The sequence below is a fragment of the Lygodium microphyllum genome, chromosome 27 (assembly GCF_053477565.2).
Source record: "Lygodium microphyllum isolate KBCC chromosome 27, Lygodium_microphyllum_v1.1.10, whole genome shotgun sequence".
Lineage (NCBI taxonomy): Eukaryota > Viridiplantae > Streptophyta > Polypodiopsida > Schizaeales > Lygodiaceae > Lygodium > Lygodium microphyllum.
The window spans coordinates 80,101,623-80,124,620 of record NC_141161.1 but is presented as its reverse complement, the minus strand read 5'-3'; the positions used below and the strand labels follow the sequence as shown (position 1 = coordinate 80,124,620).

The 22,998-nt window shown below is 43.9% G+C and overlaps 1 protein-coding gene across 7 annotated transcripts in view; it reads right to left on the bottom strand.

The window, feature by feature from the left end:
• The window catches only part of CDC48B (cell division cycle 48B), a 205,885-nt gene that overhangs the window by 36,908 nt on the left and 145,979 nt on the right, over nt 1–22,998 (bottom strand). The window contains exon 11 of one of the 7 annotated variants that reach the window (XR_015689158.1): nt 771–890. The exons of the other annotated variants lie outside the window; for them this stretch is intronic. The gene's annotated coding sequence lies outside the window, so the exon portion shown is untranslated. The remainder of the gene's footprint in view (nt 1–770; nt 891–22,998) is intronic. 7 annotated transcript variants of the gene reach the window in all.

The following is a 22,998-nucleotide window of genomic DNA, read 5'->3' as shown; positions in this document are numbered from 1 at the left end:
TACATTGAAATATCCAAAAATTTTGTAAAATGTGAGTTTAGTAGATTAGTGAGTCACTATTTACTAAAGGCAAATCTTTCTTAACTCTCTTCATTTCATTCGATTTTCAATTCTAGCATCTCATTCCCAAAACTTTATTTCAATCATACAAAGCATCCTTGTCTTCTAGAACACTAGCTCTACGATGTATACGTACTGATCGAGAAAAAAGGTCGAAGCTAGACGAGATAGCAAGACAAAAGAGAGGTGACCCTCCCTTGCTATTTGGGACTCAACCTGGCCTGGAAGGAACTTTGCACATCTTTTAGAGTTTCACAGCCCATTTGGGTGCTGTGTCCACTGTTTTATCCCTTACCATAGGTGGAGGACTGCACAAGAGCACTCAGGATAGAGTGGATAAAGATTGAAGATCATTGGGAAACAGGGGGCACTAAAACAGCGTGAAATAGGGTAGTGAACACAAAGAAATTGCAGGTCATTACAAGTTTACTGATCTTTTATAGGTGGATACATGGTATTTGAAGGGTATATATGTTGTACTTCAGTGGGTATAGGTGTAAGATGCATATCAATGGTCAAATGTGACAAACAAGGCAATTACAGGGTCAAACAAGTTGCTGTCACAATCTGGACGGTCACAAAAAAGTGAAATTTAGGAATTAGACATTTTAATTCTGACATAGAACTCTTGTACTCATTGCATAGAGGACAAAGCAAGGTTTGATTCTAATCAAGAAGATTGGCAATCAGAGTTGTCCAGCAAAACTTACACTTATTTTTCTGATAGGTGGTCACCAAAAACAGCTCCTGGACAGCTAGGAAAGGTACATTGTTTTGGTTTGGGACTACTCCTTACCCATTAACTACACATACTAAGCTTCATTTTGAGCCTATAAACACAAGGATTGAAAGGGAAAACATTTGTTAGAGTCCATTTATTGACAGACAGTCTTCTCTTATTACACCCATTTCAATGGCCAAACATAAGAGGAAAGAGAAAATGTTGGAGAGCATAAATGAAAACTTATTTTTCTGACAGGTCGTCACTAAAAACAGCTCCTAAACAGCTAGGAAAGGTACATTGTTTTGGTCTGGGACTACTCCTTACCCAATTGAAACTTGAAATTTCAGCAAATATGCATTACCTACACATTAAGCCTCATTTTGAGCCTCTAAACACAAGGATTGAAGAGACACGACTCTTGTTATAGCCCATTTATTGACAGACAATCTTCTCTTATTACACCCATTCCAATGGCCAAAAATAAGAAGAAAGAGCAAATGTTGGAGAGCATAAATGAAGACTTAGCTGAGTATCAAGCAGAGATAAACTCATCCATTAGAACCACAAATCATGGACAAAAGGATGATAATGATAGCAATGTACATGAAGAATCACAATGGCTGAGAGACCCTGTTGATGAGGTACATATGTTTGAAGTGAATGGATCACATGATTCAAACGAATTACACAACTTTCTCATAGGATTGAATGCATAAATGAGGGTATCATTCAATTGAACGAAACAATGATGACAAGTTTGGACAAATGTCCAATCACCTTGAGAAGTTTGGACAACATAATCAATTGTTGGACACTAAGTTTGATCAGATGATCTCTATTCTTGGCAACTTGGGTAACAAGTGGCAAAGCACTCCACCTTTCAATGATAATGGGACATTAGTTCCACATGACAATGTGAAGTCAAGGGCAACCCATCAATTTACACACTCAACCTATGAGCAAGGCGGTCCATTAAGAGTTAGGGAAACATTTCAACCTCCTCCTAACTCTTGGAATAGGGGAAGACCAAACTTTGAATCTTCAAAGGATCATGGACAGTTTGAAAAAGCTCTGTATGCTGAAAAAGAAGAATACATTCATGGGTGTGACTCATTCTATAAGTAGTTTTTTTTGCAAATAAAGTGTAGCTAATTATATTACTTCAAAAAAAACTTGAATACAAAGGCGTACTCCTCCTCAACAGACTAGCTGGAGCTAATGAAAGTTACAAATACATCATGTATACAAGCCTCTCAAGGCAGTTTGCCCCCAAGTGCGCATGAAGTGCCATCGGAGCTCCTAACAAGCCCTGGACTCGCCCTGCATCTAATCCCATCGGCCACGGAGGGAGTGGATGATGGAGGTCCAAAGCTCTGCCTAGGTCCCCTATACTGAAAGCCTCTCTCCGCCGAAAGCCTCCTAACATCGCACCTTCCAAATATGCCAAACAGTAAGGCTCCCTATGATCTCCCATATCTCAGAGCAGTCTGTTGTGGGCTTCAGCACCTGGCGGATAGGTAGAGCCTCTAAACCAACCACTGCGCATGGCCCTACCTCGATGATGAATATAGTGTCCTGCATTTTGGCCTTATACAGAAGGTGACGGCCCTGGTTGACCACCTGCCAACAAAAAGCTCCCCATGAGATACATCCAAGGCTGGGTGCTATGCGGCGGAGGATGCGGCATGCTCCTCTCCACATGAGCTATGCCACCTCACACGACCAGAGGCAATGCTTTGGGGTTTCCAAAGGCTACTGTGTGCAACGCTTACAACCTCCCTCCTTCTGCATCTGGGCAAGCCAGCTTCCCACCACCAAGCCTCCATGTGCCACCAACCATTAAAAATACGATACCCTCCTCGGCCTCCAGCTATCCCATAGGTGGCGCCAGAAGGTCCGTCGAAAAGGCTCCGTGATGCTGTGCTCCACCCAATGCCTGCTACATGATGGCACCCAATCCATATCCTCCTGCATCAGTACGTGTCTGCCAATCCTGGCAGTGTTCTCCAAGAACCTCCGTGGCTTCTTGGCAACCACAGTGGCCGGCCATAGCCACTCTCCCGGATCCCACTGTAGCTCATCAAGTGGCTTGCGCTCCGAAATCCAAACGCCACTCTCTTAGCTCCTCTCAAAAGACAAAAGGGTCCAGCCGCCACATCTTCCCCTGAAGGCCAATTACCGGGATCCTCTTCCATGAAAGGATAGCTATCCCCTTATCTTGATGTTCTTTGTCAAGAGCGAGACGCCCCCTCCTCTTGTACAGTGAAGATCCCAGGTGGTGCCCCGCCCACTCTACCTGCTACCTGTAGGTGGATGTCTGCCGGTGAAAACTTGGTGGCCTATACCTCCCCGAGCTCTATCAGCTCTGGTATTGGGGGAGCAAGCCACTCCTAAGGTATTGCTGCATCTATCTCCCTTCTCCTCAACTCCACTTCTCTTTGGTAGCCTGATACTCGATATAGCACCTCGTCGTCCACCATCTTGTACACCTCCCGCCATTTTCTAATGGTATGAGTTGAGCCAGTCTCCTAACCAGCCCACTGGATGTGGGGGCGCTCGCCAATCTGTGCCCCTTCCCGATCCCTAACCTAGGGATTCCAGATCACTGGCTGATAGTCTATCTCCTCTTGGTAGCCTGGGGGGGGTCTAGATAAGGGCCTTGTGGAGGCCCTGCCACACGTGGAGTAAGCTGCGTAGGAAAGGTGATCTTGGGGCGGGGGGGGGGGGGGGGGGTGGTTGTGATCTGGACTGATGTGAAGATCCACCTCAGGGACGGCCTGCACTCCCCACGAAGCCTCGGTCTACAGTCCTGAAAACCCTCTTACAATAAGACCTTCCAGGTCTGCCCTCCCGGTGTGAGGCCGTGGACAACTAGCTTGCCCAAAAGGGCCATACTCTTATACTATGGGTCTATGATCCCAATCCCTCCCTCTGATCGATGCCGTATGATGGTCGCCCACGCCACCTTGGCCCTCAAATCCATGGAGCCATCTGACCCTGACCAAAGGAAGTTCCGCACTAGGCGGCGAAGCTGTACTACGCAAGATGAGGAAAAGCACCAACACGAGGCGATGTAACATGCCATTGCAAGGAGGACTTGGTTAACCACCAAGGCTCGGCCGGCTAGTGAGAGGCGAGCCGTGCTCCAGTAGGTCAGCTTCCTCCGAATAGAGTCGAGGATTGGAAGGAACTGCTGGGCCAGAGTGATGTCAAGTTCCACCTGGAACCCTCGGTATCTGACAGTCTGCCCTCTACTCACCCATCTAAATCCCAGGTGGACGTCCCACTCCGTGCTAGAGTCTGGGTCTGTGAGAAAACCAACTGAATTTTGCCAGTTGATTTTCACTCCCACTGCAAGACAGAACACCTCAAGAGCCAGTCTCACTGTCTTCAGCATCAGCTCATCGTTCTCTATGTAAAGTGTTGTATCATCTGCATACTCTAACAACTCAGACTCCTCTCTCATTGGAAGTCAGAGGCCGTGTAATCCGCTCACACATAACCTAAGAAAATGGGACATCACCTAATGTAAAACTCACAAATGCCTAATGCAAGGAATAGACAAGGTCAACACCATCATAAAGATTGTGAATGGGGGGCAACAAAGCTTGTAAATGTACATGTAACCATAGAATATGCTAAACGCTATAGATAGAAATATAGAAGACAAGTGAGCTCTTTTCAGCGCAAGATCGGAGCCACTTGACACTAGTCTTCCTTCTGTGGATGGGTGGTAATTTCCTAATTACAACTTAGTTACAACAGTAACATTTATCACAAAACTAAGAAGTGCAAATTCACTTACAATCTTGGACAATGGACACCATGTTGGCCCCAAAACTAGTGCCCCTTTCGGTATTTATTTAACTTAATTGAAGAATAAGTTGATGTACAATGGGATTTTTCCAATCCTTTTCGGTATTCCAACTCCCCTTGCTGTTAAAATGAACAGCAAGTCTTCAATCTGATTTGCCCCTTGATTCGGAAAATCAATTGGCCTTAACCCGCATTGATGGAGATGGAAAATTACCGAAAATTTATTGATTTGCTCGTCCCTCCACTTGAATTTCACTAAAAACAACTTCAGCTTTGTTCAATCCAAGTCTCGGGGCTTCCAATTTCTGGCATGCTTCCACAAAGAAATCTGACATTTTTCAGCCTTTGGTGATCTCAATGTTGTAGTCTTCACAGGAAGGATGTAGAAAGATTGGGAGATGAGAAAGAACGTTGAGGAGAGAGAAAATTCAGACTTTCTTAGTGAAAAACTAAAGAAAATCTATCATTTATTGTTGTTGTCCTATCTCAATAGCTTGTAGATGCAAAGAACTGAAGAAAATCTGTCATTTACTGTTGTTGCCTTGTCTCAATAGCCTGTAGATACTATCACCTGCTGTTGGTTCGTCTTCTCCTGCCCTCGGCTGCCTCACAAGGTCCTCCAATGGCTGCAAATCAAACCAGTAACATCTCCTTCCTCTCTCTTGTAATTTGAATACAATGAAAATGCTTCTCTCTAGCCTCTAAAGACGTTTTTCACTCTTGCATGGGCATTTTTGACAAGTGAGAGCCTTCCCAAATGGTTTTTCTAGCATTATCCATAATTAAATATTAATTTTTAGTCTTTAAATACTAAAAATTAATCTAATAAATATTTCGGTGCCTCGAAATATAATTTGATTGGCCAATAATTAAATTAGCTAGGCAACTTTCATTCCCGAGTGTCTTTGCACCACCTTTGACCATTACATTAGCGTTAGATATATTTAAATAGCACTTCTCTAATATCACTAACTGACACTTATGGCCAAATGAATGACTAGATCAACAACTCACACCAGATACCACTAAGTACCTCTGCGGCATAACTTATAGCAACTTTTGCCTTTGATATACCGTGATTTCCTCAGGTCTCGGGCTCGTAAATTTACTCTAACCCCAGTTACACCCCACATGTGCAACATTTACTTAACCATGTGATTAAAAATTAATCCACATGTTAAGTGAGGTTTCAAAAATACACATCCTCATGACACCACTTATCACTCAATGCAGCCAACCAGGTTTGAACAACACTTCAGCTAGCAAAGAGAAGCTTGTAGACATGAGAATATGGCTTCAAACACTTTCAACAAGATTCCTACATACCCTACAGTGTATACTTCCAAGCAAGGAAACAACTTTAGGTATAATGTTGATCCAAAAGGGGACTTCAAGAGAGCTAAAAGTGGAGCTAAACAAGCACCCAATACCATTAGCAATAAGACCTTTTCTAATGAGAAGCTAAAAGGACTATGTTTCAACTGTGGAGAAAAATGGTCACCTAATCATAAACATAAGTGCAAAGGTAACAGTGTAAAGTTTAATATGGTAATCATAGAAGATTCTGATGAAGATAAAGCCTATGCAAAAGGTCAAATGCAAGATGAGGCAACTCTTACTTGTGACGAGGTGCATGACCATGATAATCAATTTGTACACCAGAATTTAGAGCCGGTCAACTAGTTTCCATTCGATCCAGGTGGTCCATTTAATCCAGATGGATTACAGTTGGATAATTCTTCAACTCTTGCATGCTCACCCATGCTATGTTCTATATCCCAAGATGCTTGGATGGGTTGTAAAGGAGAGAATACACTTCAGCTCAAAGGCATGATTAATTCTAGGGTGCTCATAGTCTTATTGATAAGGGTAGTAAACGTGACTTTCTCAAATCCAAATCATTAACTAAGTTAAAGTTATTACCTCAAGAGATCGACATCCCACTAAAGGTACAAGTGGCAAATGGAGCTCAAGAGTTGAGCAAGGAGATATACCTACAAACCCCCATTGAGCTATCAAAGTCTTGCACCATTATGACGGACTTGATTGTCCTAGATATGGGTCCTATTGACATCATTATTGGCTGTGATAGGCTTAAAAAGATTGCAAAGTTTTCCTTAGATTTTAATTAGATGTTTATGCAATTTACTTGGAAGGGGTAGCAAATAATACTTAATGGCATAGAGAAAAAACAAGTGAAAATAATAATAATAAAGAAGATGAAGAGAAATGTCAATGCAATGTCTTGCATTTTCACACTTTCTCTCTCAGGTGGATGAAAATCAGCAATGTTCAGCACCTAAAGAGTATGATCCATGTCTTTCGAAACTTTTGGAAAAGTTTAAAGACATATTTTAGCCTCCTACATCATTACCACCTAAGAGAAAAGTCAACCATCCTATTGATTGGACACCTAACACTAAACCTATCAACAAGCCCCTTGCAGGTTGTCAAAATACGAAAGAGAAGAAGTGCAAAAACAAGCTAAAGGCTTGCTGAAAATGGGATTTATTCAGCCTAGTCAGTCACCTTTTGCTTCTCCCGTACTACTTGTTAAGAAGAAGGATGGATCCTACAGGATGTGCATTGATTATAGGGACCTCAACAAGAGCACTATAAAGAACAAGTACCCCGATCCCTTGCATTGATGATTTGTTGAATGAACTCAAGGATGCAAAGGTGTTTACCAAGATTGACTTGAGGTCAATGGGATCTTGGGGGGGGGGGGGGGGTTTTGGGGGGGTGATTTGGGCTAACGTGAAGATCCATCTAAGGAACGGTCTCCACTCACCGCCACGCCTCAGTCTACAATCCTGAAGACCATCCTACAATAGGACCTTCCAAGTCTGCCCTCCCGGTGTGAGGCCGCGAACAACTAGCTTGCCCAGGAGGGCCATACTCTGATACTCTGGGTCAATGATCCTAAGCCCTCCCTCTAAATGATGTCGTATAATGGTCGTCCACGCCACCTTGGCCCTGGAATCCCTGGAGCCGTCTGACCTGGACCAAAGGAAATTCCGCACTAGGCGGCGAAGCTGCATTACGCAGGAGAAGGAGAAGCACCAACACGAGGCGATGTACCAAGCCATCGCTAGGAGAACCTGGTTAACTACCAGGGCTCGGCCGGCTAGTGAGAGGCGAGCCGTGCTCTAGTAGGTCAGCTTCCTTCGAATAGAATGAAGGACTCGAAGAAACTGCTAGGCGGGAATGATGTCGAGTCCCACTTGGAACCCTAGGTGTCGAACGGTCTGTCCTCTACTCACCCATCTAAATCCCAAGTGGACACCCCACTCCATGCTAGAGTCCGGGTCTGTGATAAAACAAACCGACTTTCGCCAGTCGATTTTTCCTCCCGCTCCAAGACTGAACACCTCAAGAGCCAACCTCGCTCTATCCAGCATCAACTCGTCGTTCTCTATGTAGGGTGTTGTATCATCTGCATACTCTGAGTCTAACAACTCGGTTTCGTCTCTTATTGGAAGTCGGAGGCCACGTAAACCGCTCATACGTGACCTTAGGAAGTGAGACATCGCCTCTACAAAGAGAAGGAACAAGTACAGGGCCAAGGGGCAGCCCTGTCGAACCGATCTCTCCAGCTGAAACTCCTCCCCTCGCTTCCCTCCTATGAGAACCCTGCTCGTGGCCGATCTATAAAGTGCGGAGACCCCGGAATTCCAAGCCTGGGGAAAACCCAACCTCACCATGGTGCTCTCTAGGAAATCCCAGTCCACCCTGTCGTAGGCTTTCTCAAAATCCAAGAGTAGTACGGCCAGTCTCTGCCCACTGTACTGGGCCCACTCTATCGCCTCAAAGAAGGTGACTACATTGTCCAGGATGCTCCTATCCTGGACAAAGTCTATCTGTGTCATGCTTGATGTCTGGAAACAAGGGGCATAGTCGCCTACCAATCATCTTTGCCAGTGCCTTATAGACCACTGACAATAAGGTGATAGGTCTCCACTGGGAAAGCTCCAACCGGTCTCCCCCTTTGGGGAGAGGACTGATAAGGCCTGCCGATAGACTCCCTGGCATCAGTCCTAAAGTGAAAATCTCCTAAAAGGCCATCAGTAGGGGGTCATTCACCACTTCCCAAAAGGTAGTGAAGAAAGGCTTAGAGAGGCCATCCTCTCATGGGCGTTTCTACCCGCCGTCCAGTGTATGGAAAGCCTCCTCTAGTTCCTTCTCTGTGAAGGGGGCTAGGAGGGAGCGTCCCATCTCCTTTGTGCGGAGGGACGGGATGTTATCCCAAACCTGCTGTCTACATCGTTATCGTCTAGCTAAGGCTGTCTCCTGCTGGAAGAGGTGACTATAGTAGTCGGTGGCAATCTCCATCACCTCGTCTGGGCTAGAACAGGTCGTCCAATACTAATCTCAGAGGCTGCGTATCTGCTCTCCTGAGGTGCGAGGCTGGTGCACCTGAAAAACTCCCTGCACATCGTGTCCCCCTTCCGCACCCAAAAAGCTGCTGAGGTGCGGAAAGAGAACTCAGAGCGCCTCTCCTCTAGACCAACAATGGCTGCTCGCACACGCACCTCCTGTGCATGGAGAGTGGAATCCCCTGCTGCCTCCTGTAATAATCTCTACGTGGCTGCAAGGTCTCGCCGGAGAGCTCTCTCTTTCTCCCAACTCTATTGCCTGCCCTGTATGGCTGCCTCTTGGCAAATTCTGATCGTCTCAGCTAGGGCCTCTAACCTCCTCTGCGATCTAGCCCCTGCTGCCCCACTCTCTGGTCCAAATCTGCTATGTCTGTCTCGTCACCTCCTCCCTCCTGTAGATCGAGTTAGGGATCTGACAAGATCGTGTATCTAGGGCAGATGCCGAGGGATCTAGTGTCAGGACAACCGGGCAATGATCAGACAACGTGGTGCCCGCCAACTGCCCAATATGGCCTCCCTGAGAGCCTCCCCACTCTCCCACATAAAACTTGTCCAACTGCTCCAACAGGGCTCCACCTAGCCCCCTGTATCTCCAAGAGAAGTCCAACAATCTCTCCCTCCTGCGGAAGGCAGCGTCTATCCAGGCATCGCGTGCTCCTACTGCTAGTAGAAACACCTCCCATGTCTCCTGCTCTTCGCGGCCATGCCCTGGTAGTTTCTCCCTCTGCCCTGCCACCTCCAAAGCCTCCAAGTTGTTGAAGTCTCCTCCAACAATCCAGGAGTCCATCTCTCGGAGTCCTTCCCCGATCTCCACCCAGAACCTGCTACATGCCCTTACCTCCGTAGGGGCATAGATATTAAGGACTCCAAGGCACGAGTCCCCAATATCCAATTTGATCCATAGCACCCTCCCTACTACTATCATCCTATGGTCTCGAACACAAGCGTTAAGACTTGGACCAATAGAGGTGCACACTCCTCCACTCCTATCGTGGGCACCTATGACGTGCTCCTAATAAGTGTGCGAGAGCTGCCTGGGAGTACATTCCCTACCCGCTGGGCCTGGGTAGGGGCGAGCTTGTGCACCTGTAGAAGTAAGATGTCGATCCGTCCGACAAGGGCAAGCTGCAACTCCTGCTGAACAATCAATTTCCTGGAACCACGTGCCCCACTGTAGTGGAGGCTATTCACATTCCAAGATGCAAGGTGTAAGTTCATGGGGAAACCTATGACTGCCCAAACAGGCATTTGTTCGGTATGGAGGCTGCTAATGACGAGGAGGAGCTATGAGACATGCAGGTACGCTTTGCAACCGGTCTGGACGGCGAGCTCTATTCCCCCATGGTGGCCCTCGCCCGGACCATAGGGGTGATCGAAGTTCCAAGTGGTACTATCAATGCATCTATCAGCTAGGCTGAGAGTCAAAACTCTCTGCGCTGGTAGAAACGGGCTGTCTGTGCCAGGGGCAACTCGATCGATACCCTCGGAGCCCTCCACTGTGGAGGGGCTCAAAAGATAATGCTCAGGTGAGGGACCTCGGCACCAGCCCACCAATTAATGTCGACCAAGGAATTTGAAGCCTGAAAATTTGTAGGCAAATCTAAAAGGAAAATGTCATTACTTAAGGGTAAGAAACAACCCTTTGAAAAGAAACAATATGTACGGCCGAAGCTAAGTCAAGATGGCTTTAATAAGGCCAAAAAAGAAAGGCTGTATTTCAATCGCCTATCCCCTAACCATACTGCTTGGAATTGCCCTCAAAGAAAGAAGGGGGAAGATAAAGGAAAGGATAAGAACAAGGGCAAGGAAAAAAAGAAACAAATCCATGTAGTACAGACCATGGAATTAAAGGGGCATGAAAGGTATAAATCTTTAGAGGTCTTGCACAAGGATGTGCAACACAGGTGTTGTATGTCAACTTCTATGTGGCAATCTACCTTCGGGCCACATGATTTAGTTAGAGTGCATGAATTGATAGTTGGAAAGAGGTTTAGAGTCATGATTGATGACTCTACCACCCACAACTTCATAAATTATACACTTGTCAAAAAGTTGAAACTTCCCCAACACATGAGTGAGCATCAATACATTGTTCGCATGATGCAAGGCCAGGATAACAAAATATGGGATACAATGGTATCCAATTTGAAAATCGAGACCCAAGAATTAAAAGATAAGCTTCATTTCTAGATTATGAATATGGAAAGGGCCGATATCGCTTTAGGAAGGGAGTGGCTATGGGGACTGGAATTGTCCCTAAAGCGTAGTTATCATCATAATACACTGAAATTTGAAAGGGATGGTAAGACTTTTGTGATTCAAGGTGAACATGAAGTATCTGATAACCCTTTGATGTGTTCCTTTGAAGTTCAGAAGCTGATAAAGAAAGAAACTCCTGAGGTATATATGTTATGGTCCCTTCCTGTACAGGACATTTTTACTTCTTGTAATATAAAGCAACAATTTTCTTATGTTTATGAGTTGAATGTAAATAATAAATTAAGTGGTTTGTTACATGAATTTAAAGATGTGTTTCCATCTGACTTACCTAGTGGCCTTCCACCACATAGGGGTGATGTAAATCACCCATTTGATATAGATAGGGATAGACACCCTATTTCTAAACCACCTTACAGGCTAAGTGAAACACACCACCAAGAAGTCGAAAGACAAATCAAGGATTACCTTGATAAGGGGTTTGTACAACCCAACAATTCACCTTGGGCTTCGCCAATTTTATTGGTGAAGAAAAAATATGGTTCTATGCGACTTTGTGTTGATTATAGAGCACTTAATAAGATAAGGGTGAAGAATAAGTTTCCTATGCCTAGAATGGAAGATCTTTTTGATCAATTACAAGAGGGAAAATTCTTCACAAAGATTGATTTAAGATCATGCTATCACCAAGTAAGAATTAAGGACCAAGATGTTCCTAAGATGGCATTTCGTACTAGATACGGGCATTACAATTTTTTGGTGATGCCTTTTGGTCTCACTAATGCACCAGCTACTTTTATGAAGCTGATGAATAGTGTGTTATGGCCCTATCTAGGACACTTTGTAGTAGTCTTCTTGGATGATATCTTGATCTTTAGCAAATCAACAGAAGAACATTTGGAACACTTACGGTTAGTATTCCAATTGTTAAGAACCCATTCTCTTTATGCCAAGAAAACTATATGTGAATTCTTCACACAAGAAGTCAAATACTTGGGGTATATTATCTCAAAAAAAGAAATCAAGATGGATCTAGAAAAAGTAAGGGCAATTATTGAATGGCCATCTCCAAGGAACCTGGAAGAGCTGCAGATCTTCCTAGGTTTATCTGGATTTTATTGTAGATTCATTCGAGATTATGCCAAGTTAGCTGTTCCAATGACGGACCAACTTAAAGGGAAAGGGAAGAGTTTTAATTGGGGAACAGACCAAAATGAAAGTTTTCAAAAACTTAAGGTAGCTATTGCTACAGGTCCAGTACTATTCATTGTGGATCCCAGTAAAACATTTGTGGTTGAAGCTGATGCCAGTGACAGGGCAATAGGCGCAGTCTTATTACAAGAGGGTCGACCGGTTGCTTTTGATAGCAAGAAATTAGACCGTGCAAAACGCAATTATTCCGTTTATGAGAGGGAGCTGTATGCAATAGGACATGCAATGAAGAAATGAAGGCACTATTTGTACGGTGCCAAACTTTTGATCTTCTCAGATCATGGAAGCATTAAGTGGCTTAATGACCAATTGGATCTACAAGGGTGTAAAGAGAGATGGGCCGAACTCCTCCAAGAGTTCGACTATGAGATAAGGTATAGAAAAGGAAAGTACAATATAGTGGTTGATGCACTCAGCAGAATGCCCATCATAAATGAATTGAGTTTTACTCAATTCTCTTCCAATTTGCTTGAATCCTTAAAAGGGAAACGCCAAGTTGATCCAGCATATTCCAACATATGGGAAGCAATTGAAAATGGGGATCCAAATGGAAGGGCCTCCACTTAGAAAGGAACATCTGAGGATGTTCAACAAGGAAATGGAGCATCAGGGGTTGCTCAAATGGGATTCAAGTGGAAGAATTTTACCATTGATAATGGTTATTTACTCTACAAGGGTAGGGTATGTGTCCCGAAAGATGAAGAAATAAGACGCCATATACTCTTTGAGTGTTATGATACCCCTAGTGCGGGACATCCAGGAGTTAATAAGACTTATAGTCTTATTTAAAGGCAGTTCTATTGGCCTAGAATAAATAAGGACGTCCTTGGCTATGTGGTCAAATGTAATAAATGCCAGGTTAATAAAGCTGAAAGATTGAAAATGGGAGGACTTCTTCACACATTAGAGATTCCTTCGCAAAAATGGGAGAGTATCTCCATGGACTTTATTGTCGTGCTACCCAAAACACAAAGGGGGCACGACTCTGTGTGGGTGATTGTGGATAGGTTAACCAAAATGGCTAGGTTTATTCCAACTTCAACTGATGTTAAAACACCAGAATTGACTAGATTATTCATAGAGAACATATACCGATTGTATGGCCTTCCAGCAAATATAGTTTCTGATGAAGTGAGTGATGCGCTGCGGAGATGCAATGTCCGGCGATGAAATGTCAGGTAAAGAGCAAAACACGTGAGCAACAGCAGCGAGTGAGAGCGAGAGATGCAAGATGTTCTTGGGTACAATTGGAGTGTGTACCACTTTAGGTTTTTAGATAGATATATATGAAAGTACAAGTGTGCTAAGGGTGCGTTCACACCCGTGCACATATAAAAGGCACGATGGCCCTTTATTCCCAACAACCTCCCACCTAAAGGCAATGTGCCTTAAGAGGAGAAAAGAATCAGCTAAGTCTAAGTATGTACAAAGCTGAAATACATATATCTATCCAACTCCCATCATCTGTCGGCAATGAGCAAACCGCTCTGCTGGAAGACCCTTCGTGAGAAGATCTGCAGGATTATCATCTGTATGCACTTTGACAAGCTCAATGCTCTTGCTGTCAAGTACATCTCTGATGAAGTGATACTTCACCTGTATGTGCTTCGTCTTTGCATGAAAGACGGGATTCCGTGCTAGCATGATAGCACTCTGACTATCACAATGAAGAACGGGTAACTCTGTAATGCCAAGATCTCCCACCAGACGTGAAAGCCATAAAGCCTCCTTGCATACCTCAGTAGCAGCCACATACTCTGCCTCTGTAGTAGACAATGCAACACACTTCTGTAGCCTGGAGATCCAAGAGACTGCTCCTCCTGTGAAGGTAAACACATACCCAGAAGTGGACTTTCTACAGTCCGCATGACCAGCATACTCTGCATCCGTAAAGCCAACGACAGATGCTTTCTGCTTTCCAAAGCAGATGCACAAATCACTTGTGCCTTTGAGGTATCTCATAATACCTTTCACTGCTTTCCAATGCTTTTTGCCAGGGTTTGCCATATATCTACTAACCACTCCCACTGCAAAGGCAATGTCAGGACGTGTAGCAACCATAGCATACATCAAGCTGCCAAAAGCTGAAGCATATGGAATCTTGGCCATTTCAGCCTTTCTCATCATCAGATGTAGGGCTGTCCTCTGCACTGAGTTTCACATATGGAGGCAATGGAACACCAATTGGTTTCCCCCCCTCCATATTGAAACTCCTGTTGAGATAGAAAGAGTAATCCTTTGGACCTATCTCTGAGTATTCGCATGCCAAGAATGTGATTTGCATCACCAAGATCCTTCATGTCAAAGCTGCCATGAAGACTTTGCTTCAACGAATCCAAGGCATGAGTATTGCTGCCAGCAATCAGCATGTCATCAACATACAGAACCAAGATAATTAGGATGCTATCTGCGGCCTTCTTGGTGTACAAGCAGTGATCCACTTGACTTCTTTGAAAACCTTGAGACTGCATAAATGTATCAAACTTATGATACCATTCTCTTGGTGCTTGCTTCAGCCCATACAAACTCCGTTTGAGCTTACATACCATCTTCTCTTTGCCTTTAGCCACAAACCCTTCAGGCTGCTGCATATATATGTCTTCATGCAGATCACCATGTAAAAATGCAGTCTTTACATCCATCTGTATGAGCTCCATATCTTCAGCTGCAACCAAGCCCAAAATGGTTCTCAATGTAGTCATTTTGACTACAGGAGAGAAGATCTCATCAAAATCAACTCCATGTTCCTGCTTGTACCCCTTAGCAACCAATCTGGCTTTGTACTTTGGCGAGGAACCAGAAGTGACCTTCATCTTATAAACCCATTTGCATCGAAGCGTTTTCTGCCCTTTAGGCAACTGCACCAAGTCCCAAGTGCCGTTTTTCTCAAGAGATTCCATCTCTGACAGCATGGCTTTATACCATTTCTTGCTGTCCTGTCTGTCCATTGCTTCCTTGAAGCATGACGGCTCACCACAGTCAGTGATCATGACATAATCAGCCACATTATTTGCACCAGGAACGAATCTGTCGGGCTGTCTAGTAGCCCTAGACGATCTCCTAACCCAATGATCATTGTTTGCTGGCTGTTCAGCCTGCATATTATCATTTACAGCTTGCTGTCCTGGCATTTCAGTCTGCAAATCAACATTAACAGCTTGCTGTCCTGGCTGTTCCTGCACATTTAGTGGCTCATCATTATTGGCAATGGCTGGCTGATCATTTCCAGCATCATTTTCTGCATTCGCAGGTTCATTTACAGCAGGTATTTGCTGCTGTACAGCGGGCACATTTTGCTGTCCAAAAGGTACTTCTTCCCGGAATACAACCCTACGAACCTCCTCAATCTTTTCGGGCTGTTTATGCATGCGACCTTCCCGGAAGATAACATCATTGCTGCACACTGTTTTCCTTTTCACGGGATCCCACAATCTATACCCCATTTCACCCTCGTCACCATATCCTAGGAATATGCATTTACAGGACTTTGGCTCAAGTTTGCTGGGGTCTTCCTTACGAATGTGCACAAAAGCCTCGCAGCCAAACACTCGTAAATGAGCATAAGAAGGTGGCTTGCCCGACCACGCTTCCTGAGGGACTCCCCCCCCCAAAGACCTGTTGGGTGACCGATTGATCAAGTGAACGGCTGTCATAACAGCCTCTGCCCAAAAACCATGGGGTAATGCAGCATGAGACAGCATAGTACGGACTTTATCCTCTATAGTCATGTTCATACGCTCTGCAACTCCATTCTGGGGTGGATTATGAGGGGCAGTGAGCTCCCTTTTTATCCCTTTGCTGTCACAAAATGCCTGAAAGGCCTTGGACACATATTCCCCACCATTGTCAGAGCGAAGACACTTAAGTGTCTTATCAGTCTGATTTTCAACCAATGCCAAGAAGTTTTTAAACTTGTCAAGTACTTCATCCTTGCTACGAATGGGGTAAATCCATACCTTCCGTGTAGCATCATCGACAAAGGTGACAAAGTACTTATTCCCCCCCAAAGACAATCCTGGCATCTGACATACATCTGAATGTACTAACTCTAGAGGTGAAGATTTCAAAGAAAGAGATTTCTTATGAGATGTCTGCGTATGCTTACCATAGACACAATGATCACAATGCTCAAAATCAGCATAACGGAGACAAGGCAAGTAACCCAAACGAGAAAGAACTTTCATTCCTGTTTGACTCATGTGTCCTAACCGGCCATGCCACAAAGAAACACTTGGCTGCTCGGTTACTGCGACAACATGGTCACGCACACTAGATACATGAAGAGGATACAGAGTATCACTCTTTGAACCCCTGGCAATGACTCTAGATCCTGTACTGATCTTCCATTTTCCATCGCCAAATGTGGTATGATAACCATCATCATCTAGCTGCCCAGTACTGATTAAGCTCTTCTTGAGCTCAGGTACATGACGAACATTCTGAAGAGTAAAGACAGAACCATGCTGAAACTGAAGCTGCACACTGCCAATGCCTGCAATATCACATGCTAAGTTGTCCCCGAGATGGACAACACCATGTCGACCGCCTGTATAATCGGAAAACCAATCTCTGTAAGGGGTGACATGAAAGGAGGCACCCGAATCTAAAATCCAGGTATGCATGTCATCAGCCGAATCGGCAACCAATGCATGGGCATCAAAACATGAAGACACGAAGAGTACATCGTTCCCACTGTCATTGTCCTGAGTGACTACATTCACCTCTTCGATCTTGACGCTGCTCTTCTTGGGCTGGCTCTCTTTCTTCTCTTCCTTGCTGTCCTCTGTCTTCTTGCCTTTCCCTTTCTCTTTCTTCCACTTGTAACAGTCACGTTTGAAGTGACCTTTCTTGCCACAGTGGTGGCATTCCACATTCTTGCCGCGAGACATGCTGCGACCCTTGCTATCAGATTTTCCCTTCTGCTGTGAGCTGCCCCTGGTATGCAAGGCACTAGACGACTTACTTGATGCATTATTTTGCCTATTCATCTCTTCCATAAGCAAAGAGCTTTCCACGTCAGAATACATAAGCATAGCATTCGAGTTACTCAAGGCAGTCCTGAATGTATCCCAGTTCTCTGGTAGAGTGCAAAGCAGAAAGGTAGCTTTAAACTCGTCATCAATGACAAACTTCAAAGCAACCAGCTGGCTGAAAATTGAGTTGAATTCACTCAGATGATTTGACATAGCAGTTTCTTCTTTCATCCGCAAATCCATAAGCTTTTTTAGCCAATACACCTTACTAGCTGCACTCTTCTGAGCATACAATTCCTCCAGTCTAGTCCAAATGGCATAGGCAGTGTCCAAACCCTCTATGTTAAACAACAGAGCATCAGAGACAGATAGCTCAATGGTCGAGCGTGCAAGCTCGTTCAACTCATCCCAGTCATCTTGTTCCACATCTGTGGGCTTTACCCCTTTGGCCTTGATCGGCTTAGCCTGCTTCTTCTGCAACAGGATATTGTAGCATTGCTTTTGCCACACTGCAAAATTATGTGCACCCTCAAGTTTCTTGATGTGCATAAGATTGCTGCTATCGCTGCTGCCAGCCATGATTTTCAGTCCAAAATATGACCACAAATTCAGCAAATGCAGGCCCAAACTGTCAAACAAGTGACCAAGGTACAAACAAGTACCAACCAGCAATAAGTACCAGTTAAAAGCAGAAATTTCAGATCTGCAAATCAATTTTCAGAAGCACCAAATGTTGTGCTACAGCACTCCACAACTGATGACAGCTGTTCCAAGGACAAATACATCACATTACTTGAGAAGTCCCAAATTTTAGCTGCAATTTCTGCTGTACATGCACCCACGGGCATAAAATTTGACCCGCACGGTCAAAAGCCCCAAGGTTTTGTGCTCAAAACATCAACCATACATCTGCACTGTCTCTGACATACATAGAGTAGACCAATTTTGCCAAAATGAAGCAATTTCAGCAAAACCCCCAAATTTTTCAAGTGTCGGGCGTCCAAATTGCATGAAATTAAACCCGCATGTACATAAAATGACCAATTTGCGCACAAATTTTGCTCAAACAGCAAAAGCCCCAAATTGCACGGGGTCCAATGTGCATCAATGTCAAGAAATTGGGTCAATTTCAACCCAATTTTAACATGTACATGAAAAGCCCCAAATTTCGGAGGCAAAATGTCACAAATTCCTGCAATTTCTGAGACAGAATCTCACTGTGTGTCTTGCTCGTGTCAAATCCGGACAAATCCCCAAATTTGTGGCTCAAATCTGCCCAAAACACAGAACTGTGCTTACACGCACGAACTCCCGTCAGTGGGCAAAGGGGGCAGCTTGCAATAAACCTTTGAAAATTAAAAAATTTTGCAAGAGAATTTTGACGAAAACTGTCCCGTAACGTGACGACTGCTGCGTTTTGACCTGCCGCCAGCGTTTTGACCTGCCGCCAGCTGCACGTGGCCTGGAAAGTCACGAACTGACCTGGCGTGACCTGCGTGACCAGCGCCTGTGCAAAACACGTCACTTCTGACCTGCGCCTGACCTGCACGCTGCCTGGAACTGCACGCCTGACTGCACACTGTCCAAGAACAGTGACGAGCTGACCAGAAAATGACTGACTGACCTGCGCACAACCTGGGAAATGTCGCCTGGCTGAAAAACGTGACCTGTGGACTGCGAGAAGCACGAACACCTTAACCGAAGCTCTGCACGGACTGCGAGAAGGGTGAAAACCTTAGCCGAAGCTCTGATACCAGTTTGAAGTGAGTGATGCGCTGCGGAGATGCAATGTCCGGCGATGAAATGTCAGGTAAAGAGCAAAACACGTGAGCAACAGCAGCGAGTGAGAGCGAGAGATGCAAGATGTTCTTGGGTACAATTGGAGTGTGTACCACTTTAGGTTTTTAGATAGATATATATGAAAGTACAAGTGTGCTAAGGGTGCGTTCACACCCGTGCACATATAAAAAGGCACGATGGCCCTTTATTCCCAACATCTGATCGGGACAGAAAATTTGATAGTCAATTTTGACGCGCTGTATTTAGAAAGTTGGATACTAAACTTAGCATGAGCACAGCGGAACACCCGCAAACTGATGGGCAAACTGAAAGGGTTAACCAGATCCTTGAAGATATGTTGAGAGCATATGAAGTAAAAGGTAAACTAATTGGGAAGAGTAATTACCGATAGCAAAGTTTGCATATAATAGTGCCAAACACTCTTCCACTGGATATAGTCCATTTATGCTCATGTATGGGTTTCAGCCCAAAGCTCCTCATGTAGTAGGACTGCATAAGGAAAAGGTTCAGGCAGCACGGGTTCTTTAGAGGATATGAATAGTATGTTAAAATTTGCTAAAGAAAATATTAAGAAAGCTCAAGACCGCACTAAAGCTTTTGCAGATCCTCACCGAAGAGACATCTCCTTTGAGGAAGGAGAATTGATCTATCTTAAAGTGCATGAACAAACTAAAACCATGAAAACCAGACAATGTCCAAAGCTTTCACCCAGGTATTGTGGTCCTTTCACAATACTTAAGAGGGTGGGAAAACAAGCTTACAAGCTCCAACTACCTCCTGGTAGTAAAACACATCCAGTTTTTCATGTAAGCAAGCTAAGAAAGAAGCTGGGTGATATGGATAATCTAATCTTAAATGATAACATTGAGGAGCTATTAGGTGACCAATCTATTCCACATGAACCAGAAAGAATTTTAAATGTTCGTATAATAGACGAATAAGGCATACTATTTATCAAGAATATCTAGTAAAATCGAGGGATTGTTTAGAAGAAAGCTCAACATGGGAGCGAGTAAGCACTTTAAGAAAAAGGTTTCCCAATTTACATTTGGACCTTCCAAGTATCGCTTTCGAGGACGAAACGGATTCTTAAGAGGGAGGAAATGTTAAATCAATAAATGTAACTTATTGGGAGACAAGCGCGAGACTTGACCGTCCAAGGGCCTTGGGCGCCCGTACGTGGTTAAGGGGAGCTTAGGAAGTAAGTGAGTTAAAATATAGTATAACTCACCAGGTAATGACGGCTGACATAGGAGTCACGACGTCATTCTCTCCAGCATCTTCCTAGGCCTGGTTGGGTGGTGAGAGAGACATTTCTCGTGCTTCATGAAGAAAGTCGACACAGTTCAGAGAGACGTCGGCAGAAGTTAGTAATGTAATTCTGTCGGATTCATAATAATATGTGATGGAGTGCTTACTATGCGAACAAAATAAAGATTCCAATTTGTTACTTAAGGCCTACTTCAACCATTATCCATTTCACATAGTAAATGGATTGATATTAGCATGAACTTTATTACAGGACTACCTACCACTAAGTAGTGGTTGAAATAGTATTTTTGTTGTGGTTGATTGTTTAGAAAATGGCCAAACTAGTGACAAATCAATTCATGGAAGGAATTTTCAGACTTTATGGTTTAGCTATGAAGATTGTTTCTGATAGAGATACAAAATTCATAGGGAATTTTTGAAAAAGCCTTTTTACTTCCGTGGAAATAAAATTAACTCCAAGTATAGCTTACCACCCACAAATGGACAGTTGAACTGAATGAGTCAACATGTGATTTGAAGTCTACTTGCGACACTTTTGCCATGACACACAATACATGGGATCATTGGATTCATCTTGCGGAGTTTTGCTATAATAACACATACCACATGAGTATACACATGTCACCCTTTGAGGCTTTATATGGCTACAAGGTTCAAGGACCTTCAGCATTGTTTCACGATGAAGTGAATCCCCTTTGCTAAGATAGAGCTAGAAAAATTGGAGGCCTTAATGAAGCAATGTATTAAAATTGGAGGTCTTCGATTACACTGCGTTGTATTAAAAGAAAATCATACTGCATTGGAATTTCCATAAGGCATCACAATCGCAACATTGGCCACTATTGTCTCACCATGATGTATACCCAAATCTTGCTGAAATTTTCCAGCCAATATATAGATAGCATAAGACTAAAAATTAGTCCAAAACCATTGCTAGGAACCCATAGGATGCATCCATAACTCGTGTTTCTCAATTGTTTCAACTTTAGAACCATAGTAAAGCATATTCTCAGCATAAATGAGGGCAGAAACTAACAATAGCATTTACTAGCATGCTACTGTCCATGAAACCACCTATAACCCATTGAAACCTGAGCATAATCTGATCACAAACTTATCATTTCTTGATCTGAGAACTGATCACAAACTATCAGAAATGGGAACTCAAACTAATCACAAACTGATTGCAAAAACTGATCAGTAACTAACACAAAGACTAATATAAAACTGATCCCAAAAGTGACCATAAATGATTCTCCAACTGATAAAAATTTGAGCTGAAATTGATCAGCATTTTTTCTCAAACTGAGGCAAAAACTCATGCCAAACTGATCATAAACTGATGCAAAAGTATTGTTCTAGTGCCCAGGTAAAAATCATCCTCATCTGCATACATCTCACAGTGACTAGTATACTAAGTAGAGACCCCATGGCAAACATATTGTCAGCACAATACGTTGGATGCATACTCAATATATCTAACATTCGCTACATACGAGAGCTGTCCAAAACTGGTGGAGTGAAAGTGCTACCTCCCCCCGAAGAATCAAGCAATGCTCCAAACCCCTGCTCTCCTAGACCTAACTAAGCCCCAACTAAAGTCGGCTCTAGCTGAAAGGTAACTTGGTTAAGTTGTAACAACTGAGGATGGCCTATCAAGTCATCCTCTTCCATCCACTTTCCATCTAATGGTGAAACAATCCTAAAGCTTCCCAATAAGCATTTGGAAACTTTATCTTTTACTTGTCTCAAGCCTCCACTAGGTTGTAGGCCTTTCTTCTCCTCAAGCATCGCGATGCTTTATACTTTCACATTGCTGCAATTCCAATTTAACTAATATGCAACAATGCATCCAATTGACTACCCCTCATGTGTACCTTACATGCTAGGAGCACCAGACGCATTAGGAAGCATTCTTGTTTACATACTTTGGACCATTGTAATGTGACTGTGCATGGGATTTCACCACAGTTTCCAGAAACAGCATTTCTGGTGCCCAGAAACGGGATGGTCGTTTCTGGCCGTTTTCGTTTCTAGGAAACGGCATTTCTACGAGAGGGGACGGGCAGGGTAAAACCCCCAAAACAGGCTGCGTTTCTTAGTCTCCTGCATATTTTGTCTCTCCCCCTGCTCGTTTTGGACTCTCCTACTATTGCACCTGCTCGAACTACAGCAATCGTGCCTGAACTGCTGCACATCAGCCTGTGGTCACTCAGTAATGCTGAAAGCTCTCTTCTCGAAAGGTAACCTTCAGCTATGAATATTCAGCTTGTTTTCCTGTATATTTCAGACCTGAATGTCTGCAATTTTCAGCCAAGATATATGAAATTTTTTGTCCTGCCCGTTGTGTGTGCACTAATTCAGCCTTGTGTTTCATTGTTTCTGAACATTCAGCCTGTTTCATGCAGATTTCAGACCTGAATGTGTGCAATAATCAATTTTCAGCCAAGATATATGAAATTTTTTGTCATGCCAGTTGTGTGCACACTATTTCAGCCTTGTGTGATTTATTTGTGAACATTCAGCCTGTTTCATGCAGATTTCAGAC